Source organism: Canis lupus, chromosome 35 (genome assembly GCF_003254725.2).
Source record: "Canis lupus dingo isolate Sandy chromosome 35, ASM325472v2, whole genome shotgun sequence".
NCBI classification, from domain to species: Eukaryota; Metazoa; Chordata; class Mammalia; order Carnivora; family Canidae; genus Canis; species Canis lupus.
This window is the reverse complement of record NC_064277.1, coordinates 20,958,066-20,966,796: the sequence shown is the minus strand read 5'-3', so window position 1 is coordinate 20,966,796 and position 8,731 is coordinate 20,958,066.

Below are 8,731 nucleotides of genomic sequence, written 5' to 3'. Positions count from 1 at the left end.
AAGAAGAGACTTTCTTGAGATGCCAACATGTAGTTCCATCACCCTCTTGCAATGAATGACACATTCTGTGGGGGTGCTTACTACATCTGAGAACAGACGTGGGGAAGGAGGCCTGGTGCTACTGCTAATAAAGAAACCAGTGCTGTTGGGCTGCAGGTGCAAACCCCCAATTAGGACACGTCGTTCATCTCTGTCAGCACTAATGAAATTCAGAAGCCCAAAGTGACAGGTACATCAACTGGTTTGAGAGTTTAAAAATTAATACCTTCAAATTTCATTCTGCCATTCCTTCCCACATAAGCCCTTTCCTGCGGGAAGGTGAGCAGGAGCCTTACCCAGTCAGCATAGGCACACCCAGGAGATGAGGCCAAAGTCCAAGGTGCACTACAAACTTATTTTGGAAAGCAAGAAAAGAGAAGAGGCAAGGCATGAAAATTCAGGTGCTCTTTTGAACTCTCACAAGACACACAAACCTTCAGTCATGCCATCCCAGACCAGAACTAATGATTTTCCAAGGCCTAAGTTTGATGGCAAGTACAGTCTGTCTGTTGGAATCCAAGAAGATTCCCAAATGAAGGTTGAGATGCAGCAATAGTCAATTTGGATCATGTTTACAGACAAGGCAAATGCAGTATTAAGGAGCCAGGTTTCTGAAAATCATAAAGTTGCTGCAGGACTTTCTGTAGTGGGGCTGTGTATATTTTTGCAAGTGAAATAAACCATTACATATAAATTGCATTCTAAGAGGAACTTAAGACCTTTCTAGGAACGCAGTCTTACATGGCTTTTTATACATAAATAACAGAGGAGATTTTTAAATGATTCCTTTTCCTTTTAAGATTTGCAAACATGCTTTTTCAACTCCCTGTGTATGTATGTTCTCTGAGTTCCCTATAAATGATGTGAAAATTTGCCATGAATCAGAACCAAAACCTCCGACAGCAAATCCCCTGCTGAAATCTGAGTGTTCACACTGAACAGATTTCTGTAGTATACCTGGAATGCTGCCAAAAAAATTTTTTAAGAGCCGCGATGTCTCCAAAGAAATATATAAATAGTGTCTTGATTCTTTTAACCAATGTGGCCAAATGCTTTCCCTGAGACTCAGGTAGGCCTATGAGATAGGGCTCTTTCCTTTTCCCAACAGGTCCCTATCTTCACCCTCTACTAACTAGTTTGCAGCTCCCATGCCCTGGTTTGAACTCTTTTGATTTAGAAGCTGCTTCTGTTTTTCCGGTTAGCAGTAGCTCCGGTCAAACACAGGCCAGTTGGTACCATGGTCTTTGAAAGCTATTTCTGTGATTTTCCTTGGTCACAGACAACTTTCTGCCTTTAGCCTTTCCCAGTGTGGGACCCATTATAAATTCATAGGCCTCAGCCCATCCTCACACTTGAACGCACATCATCTAAGCTGGGACGTGCAAACATATTTCCCGTATAAATCAGAAAATTCAACTCATTAATAAAAATGCATGTGAACTTTTATAGTTAAGAGGTAGTAAACGACACATGGTTAAGATACTATAGAGTGCAGCTTCTTAGTTTCTATTACAAAAAATGCTTTTTTTACAAAAGGCACTATAGGTGAAGTAACCATATAATTTATCATCAAAACTAGGGCACTTTTGAGAGCAAAAGGAGGTACTATTAATAATTAGCCCAAGACAACAGGCATAAAACAGGACTGTCCCAGGTGAACCTGGATGTATGTCATCCTAAACTAGGTCAGTTGGCCTGCAAAATGGCTCTTGTTAGTAAAAAAAGAAGAAAAAAAAAACCTCAGGGAGTTGACTGGTAGAAAATCAGTCAGCTTTTCTCAATGGTGTTTCATTTACTCTTTTTGACATAGCAATTTAAGAAGCGTGGTTTTTGTTTTGCAGTAGCTAAGAATTAGGAAAATGTAGAAGTGATGAGAGTGAGAAATTGAGTCTTAGAAGAGGGAATCGACAGAAAGAGGAGGCATAATTAGGTAAGCAGGTCATGATGAGTTAAACCATTTAAAAGATTCTTATTATGCTCCTAGTATGGCATAAAGCTCACTTCCAGGCACTGAAGGGTATATCAGGTATCACTTTTTGTATTATAGTCTCATTTGGAGATAATACACAACAGTATGTCCTGGAGACTCTTACCAAAGGAAGATGGTAATTCGGGCTGAGATGGTCAGAAAAGAGTTTAGGAAGGAAGTCAGGGTAAAATAGTTAAGTTGGTCCTTAAGTGAAGTTCAGAGGATGTGGGAGAGGCTCCAGGGAAAGAAAGAGCAGGAACAAAGCATTACACCATGAGGTATAAATCATGTCCCGTTCACACTAAGTACAACACCCAAGCCAGGACAGAGGGCACTGGGATTGAGGAGATAAAGCTAAAAATGGTCAGGAGAAGGTACTGAATACCACAATAAGAGTAGGTATATGATCCTGTGAGTAGCCAGGAAAAGATAAGTATTACAAATTCAGACTGACAACAGTGTTCATGGATAAAAGATTGGAGTCAGCCAGTTAAGCAGTTGTGTTGGTGCTAAAGTAAGGAAAGAACTGAAATAAGATGATGATATTAAAAATGTAATATATCTGGCAGCCCGGGTGGCTCAGTAGTTTAGCGCTGCCTTCAGCCCAGGGGCTGATCCTGGAGACCTGGGATCAAGTCCCACGTCGGGCTCCCTGCATGGAGCCTGCTTCTCCCTCTGCCTGTGTCTCTGCCAATCTCTCTCTCTCTCTGTGTCTCATAAATAAATAAATAAAATTAAAAAAAATGCAATCTATCTTTTAAAATAATCTGGATGCACAATAAAGAGAAAGGTCCAGAAGATTCTTGTTGCTTAATTATGGAAGTTGATCCAAAGAGTGGCAGAATGAGACTGAAGCAGAGCTTCTAAATCCCCCCAAGTTGAGAACACCATCATACTGACAGAGGAAGATGAGGAGTTTGCTTCCAGTTGTAGGATGTTAACTTTGGAGTGTCAAACACATATCCAGCTGGGAAAATACAAAAGGAGATAGGGATCCTGCAGAGAGATTAAAGTTGAAGCTAAATTTAGATCTTTGGAGGTCATTATTAAAGTGACTATGAAAGTGATTATGAAAATTTGAGAAAGTGTGTGAAATCTTTGTGTTTAAGTGGGTATTAAACAAGAAAAGAGAGTTCTAGAACCTCTGTGTTTGGATGTCAGGGTGGAGGAAGGAAAGAAAACTTTGAAAGGTAAAGGAGAGGTATGAGTGCTTAGGTGAAGAACTAGGATTTTTGCGGTTTTACACCATCTAGAGGAAGAGATCTTAAACAAGAATATCTTTATCTTAAACGATAATACCTATATTATGAAAAGGTAAAGAGAAGACTTTTAAAAGACCATTGGATTTGTAGGTTGGATTATTATTGCTCAGCAAGAATTTAGAGGTGACCAGATATAAAGGAAATGAAAGAAACAAATGTAGTAAGGTCATCGAAGACATTTTATAGTGTAAAGAAAGTGAGGCATAGTATAGATGGCAGCTTCTGGCTCATAGTGCATCTCAAAACTTACATTTCTAGAAGACACTGGTGATATCAGAAGAATGAAACATTTTCAAAGTAATTCATAAACAGAAGGAAGGTGGCATGATTGAAAGAATAAACCAGTTGGAATTTCCTGCAATGGAGAAAGGACATCTGTATCTCAAAAGGATGGTATAGATAAGGAGATGTTTAAGTGAAAAAGAAAGTATAGCATATAAGGGACTTAGCATCACCTTATCCCCTAAGAAGGATATCTATTCTTGGTCTCGGTCTCTGCTTTCCTTTTATAAGACTTACAGAGATCTCTGTTTATTTCATATTTGTCTTTCTTTATATCTTTTCTTCCATACTTACCTTTCTATCATGCTTATCTGATCTGTTGATTGTTCTCCATCTTCTTTTAATGTCCCTGCTTAACTAATGAAATGTAACATTAAAATATATGGAAATAGAGGGAGAGAAGATGGTGATGGAGAAGGAAGAGCCCAGACTCGCCTCACCCTATGAACACAACTCATCCCAAATACCCTGGAAATCATCCTCAATATCCCAGAAATCAACCTTCAGGTTGATTCAATCTTCAGGTTGAAGCCTAACGGAACAAACCTACAACTGAAGGGAGAGAAGAGGCCACATTGAAGAATAAATTTCAATAAAAACTTTATATATAAACTACATATATATATATATATATGTTTGTAGCTTCTCATGTAAGTTTCTGTTCATGGTTCCTAACTTTTCCCCCATGGCTTTCAATTAGAAATGATTTTTAAATCATCTCTGTTCTACGCCATGAACAAATCAGATACATCATAAAGTCATTTCAATAAGAAAAGGATTTTAGTATCAAGGTCTCTAATTCTTTCATTTTATATTAAAAAAGTGGTTGTTTTAAAGTATTTGTAATTTTATGTTGTGAATTGCTGAAAACATGAAGAATAACAAAAGATCGGACTTCATATAAAGCACCATTTTATTAATAGTGAAGTGAGTTACAATTTAGCTAAATTTACATTGGATTCAAGGAGAAATGTGTGTGCCAATTATAAAGGGGCCTGAGGCTGATCTGTGCACTGAGTACAATTTGGAAAATAGTGAAACACTAAATAAACACTTGAGAGATTTTAAATTTTAGCTGCATCATATTTATTTTTATATCTCGTAAAAATTCATTAGCTCTGGTCAAAATAGGACTCCTATAACTGCCAGGTTGATTTGTAGGCTGTGGGTTGCTGACATGACTCAAAACTTGTGAACAAAAGCTGAAAAAAAATCAATTATTATCTAGACATTTACAAATGCTTCGATGTATGGAGCCATGTAAAAAACATATTTGCCTTCAATTTTTATTCAAATATTTTATTCAAATATTGAGTTCCTGCAGCTCCTGGAATTGTCTTTTAATCTTCTGCACTTCAAAAAATAGAGTCAATTACCAAGTCATCTCCATTCCATTTTTCACATAGACACACCACACATTGCCCCTAACTTTCACTCCCCACCACTCCCAGTCTAACATTTGGTGAGTGGTAGCTATGTGCCAAGAACTGCAAAGGTGTCTACATATACTATCTCTAGTCCTACCAACCATGATGCAAATTGGTATGTTTTCCGCAGTCTAAACATGAAGTAAAGGAGGTTCATAAAGGTTTAATAAGTTACTGATGAAGCTCCAAGTCAACCCAGAGTTGTATGATTCAAGACCCCATAGTCTCCACTGCTACATGAGGCTACCTCTCTCCTATCACACCGGGTATAAGTCCCTCTTTGATTGGAACTAGATTGATTAAACAGCTCCCTAATGGATGGATCTCCCTGCCTCAGATCTCATCATTGATTCACCCACTATCACACTCAATCCTTTGATACATCTCCCATAACAACTTTTGATGATCCCTCAGACACAAGAAACAGAAGCCTCACAAAATAGCTTATTCAGAGAAGTAAGATTAGAAAGATGAAAAAACGTTTTCTGTTGTGAAATTTACAGCATGAGATTGCATAATAACCATCCATTGAAATTTGTAGAGATGTTCTTTGTGATTTGGTATGTAGCTAATATTTGCAAATAACCCATGTGAACTTGAATAGTATTATACATTCTTTATGGAGGGTGGGTGTTGTGAGTTTCACATATCTATTGGATTAAGCTCTAAATTCAAACCTTCTACTTCAGTTGTCCTATTTTATATCCTTTCTCTGGTTTCACTTCTTTTCTTACCAAATTCCTGGGGTGTGGATGTTGCTATGTTTTTTTTTGTTTTTGTTTTTGTTTTTGTTTTTTTAATTTATCTCTGCTGTCCTCATCTCTTGGTCCCTCCCCATTCCAGAAAGAGATTTCAGAATAGTTAAAGCTTCTGCCTTGGAGATATTACAGGACCCATTACTGAATGACATGTTGATCTGTTTCAGTTGCTGGACATTATGCCAGTTCCATTGTTTAGCCAAAGACAGTCATTTGGCAGAAATTTACTTCAGCCTTTTACTTAAATTCAGGGTGAGGAGAAGGTGCTCCTTGAGATCCAGCTCCCCTAACAGGTCTTGGTTTCCAATCTGCGAGCTAAACTCTGGAACCATTTATCCTAAGCACTTTCAAGCTCCACATGAGCTCAGCTTCCCCAGGGCCAATGCCTACTTCTGGTCCCAGACGCCAGCAGACTCTTCACATCAACTCCTCACACTCTCTTATTTCTATTTAACACCTGGTCCATGGAGATACTATCACATTTTCTAAGACTTGACTCTATTTAATTTTTTCCTCTCATATTTTATCTACTCTGGATAACAACTGGGAGCAAAAGAGCTATGTGTTGAGGCATAGCCTCCCACCAAAAGTTGAAACATCATATTATTATCCTATTTCCAATATATATTAATTATGATGTATATTAATTAAAGTATCTGCATGAGAATGTCAACAATTGACAGTGCCTCCATTTATGGGGGACTGAAGAAGAAGATGAATTCTTACAGAAGGAGAAAAATATGTACCTTTAAGTCCAGAGCACAGATAGGACCAGCAGAAATCTATACAGGCTTCTTCTGTGTACCTTTCTGTGGCTTCTTGGATGAAAAGCCCCTGCTTAGCTGGGCAGAGTTAGGTTGGAATTCATGTCTAAAACAGGACCTTCTCTTCCAGAGTAGAGAGAAGTAAGGACTGCAGGTAAGTCTCAGAGGCCTTCCAGAACACTATGAACACTAAGGCTTCCACCAGCTTTATAATTTTATGAGCCTGTCATTAAAGAACAAAATTCAGGTGGTGAGCACGATGTCTCCATGCCTCATAGGACTAGGTCTGATAGCAAGGGAAAAGAATGTGTTCTTGAAGATGTTAAAACTCAAAACACTGTCAGAAATAAGAACAATGTGTTAAGAACACAACTGACTTTATGAAATCTAGTGCTGCCAGAGCAAGGGGAATGGGTGAAACTCTGTCCAAGTAGATATAAATGAATACATCATATCAATGAATTGAGACCTAGATGGTTTCCTTACAAACGTTCAGTCTGCATTTCAACCACATGGTGCCATGAATCTCTAATTATCCTATGCTGTCAAAAATGAAATGATGGTCAGTAATCTTGGAAATAGTTAGATATGTTTTCCAAAGGCATACCTTCAATTTAAACACAAGAACAAATTTGAAAAGAATTCTCTAGTCAACACACATTTCCCCAATATTCAACGAACATAGAACGAATAAAATCTTCAGCAAGAAAAGTAGAAGATATTCTGTACAATTAACTTTTAAAAGTGGATTGGAAAAATGGTCTCATAAATGGGATTTGGAAAGAAACAAGGAGGGCAAATGTCTGTAAGGAAAACAGCCAAAGGAAATAAAGTCGTAGTGAAAATTTTATATGTGTGCGTATAACTTTCTATTTTCTGGCATGAAAACAAAAATAACAGATAAAAGAAAAGTTTCCCCATTCCCCAAAGCACATCTTAGGAAAGAACCATATAGGTTTGGAATTATCCTTAGATAAAATGCCCACAGAACTTCTGAATTATTTTAAGCACAGTTTTCATTTTAATAACTAATATATTAATTTTTAATAGATTCTAGCTAATTCTGTACAGAGTGCACATAGTAGATTTTCATCTTGATGTTCACACAAGATATTCAATTTCTGTTTTACTAGAAGAGCCCTATAACAACCTTTTCTCTGGAGAGTAATTTCATTTAATTAAAAACAATACCAACAGTTGCCTACCTTGTACTGTCTCTCCTATGGAGCTGGTTTCCTGACCTGGGTGTTCCCTTCACTTCCCTTCCCATTCGGGGAATGTCTTTTGCCTTTCACTTAAAACTTTTCCCCTTGGAGACATATGGCTTAAGGCCATTCTGAAACTTGTGCAGGATGCATTATAGTTTGGGCAGAGGAGGCAAATTACAACCCATGGTCCTGTCATCTGTAGTGAGATAGAAGCACTCCTAATTTCAAATACACACCCAGCTCTCTACATCTTCACCGATCTGCCATCACTTACAAGAGAATGATTCCCAGTAAGTAAACCAAAACACAACCCACCTTGCTGTCAAATTTGTCATTTTATGCTTTTAGTATAATTCCCTCAAGGATTCTTTCTGTTTAATTCTCTTCTGCTGTCTGGGCAAATGCCATAAGCTTTAGGAGAGTATTGTGTGTTTCCCTAAACAAGACCCGCAAGATTAGATATGGAATATTTCATGTCCAAATGATACTCCATCCTCAGTGATCATGGTGCATGGTTTTGGGTAGGAGACTCTTTAACCTGTAGCCACACCTCAAAGTGCAGAAGCATCAAGGTTGACTGATGAGCAGCATGATGCCAGACCCTCAGAAGCCTGGACACCTCAAAGGTGATGATATCTGATGACTTACTTCCATAAGGCAGAGAAATGGCTCTCAGACATGTCCATAGTCTAATCTCTGAAGCCTATGAGTGTATTAGGTCACACAGCAAAGGAGAACTGAGCTTGTAGGGAAATGAAAGTTGCTAATCAGGTCATCTGAAGATAGGAAAATTATCCTGGATTGTCAGCTGGGCCCCATGTCATCACAAGCTCCTTAAATATGGACAAAGGGGGCAGATCATGGAGAGGGGTTTCCAAGCCAAGAATAGTGGGCAGCTTCTAGAAGCCAGATGAGCAAGAAAGGGTATTGTCTTGTAGAGCCTCCAGAAAGGACTGCCAGCACCTTGATTTGAACACAGGGAGACCCCTTTCAGATTTTGCCCTGCAGAAATATAATACTTG